This window comes from Panthera uncia, assembly GCF_023721935.1.
Source record: "Panthera uncia isolate 11264 chromosome A1 unlocalized genomic scaffold, Puncia_PCG_1.0 HiC_scaffold_17, whole genome shotgun sequence".
In the NCBI taxonomy this organism is placed as follows: domain Eukaryota; kingdom Metazoa; phylum Chordata; class Mammalia; order Carnivora; family Felidae; genus Panthera; species Panthera uncia.
Window position 1 is genome coordinate 24,208,306 of NW_026057577.1, and position 4,237 is coordinate 24,212,542.

A 4,237-nucleotide genomic window follows, 5' to 3' on the forward strand; every position below is an offset into this window, starting at 1 on the left:
TCACACACAGATGTGACCCAGAAGCAGCTGAGAGTCTGGCTGTGGCACTTATACTGGAGTGTTGGTGAATTAGAGTGAGGTGCGATGATGGTGACAGGATGGACCTCTGTGGGGCCATTGGAAACCCCAGGCAGAATTCAGAAGTGTCTGTGGCCCCAATGGGAACTGAGACTGAGGGTGACAAGTAACGACTACCAAGACCTGACTAAAACAGAGAGCCCAGATTAGGATTGGAGGACGATTGTCCAGCAGGAGAAGCACATCCAAGTGAACCCTCATCCCCAAAACCAGAGAATGCTAAGGGTATCATAAGCAGGGCTTAGGACCTTCTGTACCTCTCTCAAACCATCCTGTAGTGTCGGTGAAGAAAATTCTCAGAGAATCCAAGAATTTTTATGTAAAAGAGTCTGAACACTGGTGTGTTAAGTTACTTTTAAATTAATAGGCCAAACTAAGCTTGGACTAGTTATAGATTGGTGTTTGTCCTCACTAACAGGAAGGTAGTGGCTCAGGGAGAAGTCACCAGAATGTTTACTGGCAAAATAAAGTGAATTTTATCTGTATACACAAGGTGCAGTGTAAGTTAAATATCATAAAAGTCTTACACAGTTTGTTACTGTTATTGGATGTCTAAGATATTTTTTTTAATATTTATTTGTTTTTGAAGCAGGGTGGGGGGAGGGGCAGAGAGAGAAGGAGACAGAATCCAAAGCAGGCTCCAGGCTCTGAGCTCTCAGCACAGAGCCTGATGTGGGGCTCAAACTCATCAGCTGTGAGATCATGACCTGAATCAAAGTCGGATGCCCAACCGACTGAGCCACCCAGTCACCCTGGATGTCTATGATATATATGCCTGGCCTAACTTAAATACCACACCCCATTGCTTATTTAACAACAAAAATACAGAAAAAAGATGCCATTATAACCCAAGAATGTAGGAATGCCTACCTGGCCTCTTGGGGATACTTTGAGTTAAATAAATAAATAGGCTTAGGCATGGGGACAAGGGGCAGAGGGTTAAAATAAGTACATCTTCAGACCCAGATATTCGGAAAGGTATAACATACGTATCTGGGAACATCTGAAGCAGGAGAAGGTTAAGAAGAGTTATTAGGAGCCTTCCACATGCCAGGGATGCCAAACTAAAGTAGCGTGGAGGTCTGGAGGGATGGGGTGTTCTGGGGGAGACATCACAGTCATTAGTGAGAGATCCAAGTCTTCACGGAAGCACATGGTAGAAAATGGTGCTGGCAGTTCCCCAAAATGGCCTTCTAGCACCATAGTCTAAGATTGGGTCTTTCCATCAGTGGAAAATGGAACCACCCTGAAAAACTAGATTTTTCTTATCTTTAGGAAAGCACATTTGAGCAGGCCACACATGATTTTAGAATTGCTACTTGCCCCTGGATCTCTCTCATTTATTAACTCCCTATCTGTTAATTAAAAATTATTGCAAGATAGATAAAAAGTCTCAGTCTACAAGTAGAGATAAAAGACCTAATATACAAACTCTAGATTCCTTTAATTTAATATATAAAGTGGGGAAAATTACACTGAAATATAATCAGTAGATAAATGAATAAACATAAGTGGTTCTATCAAATTCTGTCTCTATGCATCATGTTAGTGAGAGTGAGGAAAATAAGATGATAGTGGGACTCCAATAGAAAAAAAGAAGAGGCTGTTACCAAGAAAACAAATATTTCAACTTTATTTTCTTGTCCAAGGCTATTCACAGTTTATTTTAAATTGAGGCAAAGCAGAAGGAAGTTGCCACAAGTCACATATTTGGACAACTCTGTTGCGTTTGATTTACTGGTTTAGTGTGTTAACAATGAATCTCATCATTCAAAGGAAACTTTAATCTCAGAAAATTCATTTCCTGAGGTATCACTGTATTCAAAAACAACTCTTTAACTTTCTCTTCACTTTTCCTACAACTTTTCTTAATATCAAATTTCTTGTCACATTTTGGAGAGTCACATAAGGCATCATTTCAAATTCAAAGCATTAAACTGTAATAAAATCAGAGTATCCAGTGTTCTCCATAAATATAAAAGAATGTATATGGACGGATCATGGAAGAAATGGCCATGGGTTTCAATTCAAGTCTTCTTACTAGAGCAAGAATAAAGAAATACAAAACCATTTGGAGAATTTACATCTTTACAGTTTTGCTAGGATGCTTTCACAGGCTGGAAAGGAAACATGGGATTTTTTGTTGTTGTTGTTGATATCGTGACTTCCCTCCTGTAACTAGTTTCACGCTGAGTGACATGTTTTCTGTGGGAATGGTCTTCTGCATTGCTCTGCCACCTTTTCCTGTTCCTCTGAAATCATATCTAGAAAAATAGGGAGAATAAGTTTGTCCTTGGTAAGAAAAATGCCATGGCTACAAAGCAGTGACATTTAAGCAAGGATCTTTAATTAATAAATAAAAATTTTCACACTATCTCTGTGTTAAAGGAAGATGGGCAATGTTATTTTTATTACATTTAGTATATTTTATTTAACATATTTAGTTTCATTAATATATGTTATGTTTGTTCTTTGTAATTTCTTATTTTTCTATTTATAACATGTATCTCTGGTATAATCAGAAAAACAATTATAACATAGAATGTTAAAATAGAGAAAATAGAGAAAAATGTAATTTTTTCAATTTTCAAATGTCTGCTTATTTTTCTTTAAAGTTTATTTATTTATTTATTTATTTATTTATTTATTAATGATAAAAATATATTTATATATTTTTTCAGGGATAGAATATAGTGATGCATCACTTACATGTAACACCCATGCTCATCCCAATCAGTGTCCTCCTTAGTGCCCCTCACCCCTTCAGCCCTTCCCCTCCAACCAACACTCCGCCAGCAACCCTCAGTTTGTTCTCTGTATGTAAGAGTTTCTCATGGTTGTCTCCCTCTCTATTTTCATATTATTTTTGTTTCTCTTCCCTTATGTTCATCTGTTTTGTATCTTCCACAAATGAGTGAAATCATATGATATTTGTCTTTCTCTGACTGACTTACTTAGTGTAATACAGTCTAGCTCCATCCACGTTGTTGCAAATGGCAAGATTCCATTCTTTTTCATTGCTGAGTAATATTCCATTGAATATATATACCACATGTTCTTTGTCCATTCATCAGTTGATGGACATTTGGGCTCTTTCCATACTTTGGCTATTGTCAATAGTGCTCTGTAAACATTGGGGTTCGTGTGCCTCTTTGAATCAGTATTTTTGTATCCTTTGGATAAATATCTAGTTGTGCAATTGCTACATCATAGAGTGGTTCTATTTTTAATTTTTTTTGAGGAACCTCCACACTGTAATTATATGTCTGTAAGAATCTAAACCAGAAACATCACTCAAACTAATTCTTAAGGAATAAAGTCACAGTACCTAACTGGCCTTGTTCATGGCTCTTCTTAAGTTGCTTTCTGGAAGTTTCTTAATGGGTTCAAAAGAAAAACGAGGAGATTTTAAGGGTCATAAGGTAGTTTTCTAAGTTTTAAATAGCTAACCTTTATTTTCCACCAAACAAATTAAAAATGATACACCTGTGACTTGGTAATAAACTAAGGAAACTGTCACTGAACTCCACAGACGGACCTGAATTTGCTCTTTTATTTATTTATTTTATTTATTTATTTTTTTGCAGGGGTCTTCTGGTAAAGACCGGAAAACCTGCTAGACAAATTCTAAAAGAGCTGTAACACTTGAATTTGCTCTTTTAAAACGTATGTACATATGTTGCTGTTTCCCAAGGTGTTGCTGCCAGGCATTAACATTATTAAGAACTATTAAAATGCTGACTTAGCATTCTTTGTAAAACATTTCTTATGTGACCAGAGTGGAACACTCTGAACCATACCATAATGTTTAACAAAGAGCCAACAGATCATACAGTGTAAATGAAATCGTGACTAGTAATGCCTGAATGTTTTTGAATATGATAATTTTTGAAAATTCTAGAAGCCTTCTGTACCTGATATATACCATATTGTGTTTCTTTTCTGAATTTTTTAATTTTTAAAAAATTTTTATTTTAGAGATAGAGTGCAAGCAGGGGAGAGGGGACAGAGAGAGAATCTTAAGCAGGCTCCACACTCAGCTCCACACAGAGTCCAACATGGGGTTAAATACAACAACCACAAGATCTTGACCTGAGCTCAAATCAAGAGTCACTTAAACAACTGAGCAACCCAGGTGCCCCTGTGTTTCTTTTTCTAA

At 36.6% G+C, this 4,237-nt stretch overlaps 1 non-coding gene across 1 annotated transcript; it reads right to left on the reverse strand.

Annotated features, from left to right (window-relative positions):
- Window positions 1-3,663: 3,663 nt before the first annotated feature.
- Window positions 3,664-3,725, reverse strand: LOC125935879 (U7 small nuclear RNA). Its single transcript, XR_007461858.1, has one exon. It is a non-coding gene; the product is annotated as a U7 small nuclear RNA (small nuclear RNA).
- Between the last annotated feature and the right edge of the window lie 512 nt (window positions 3,726-4,237).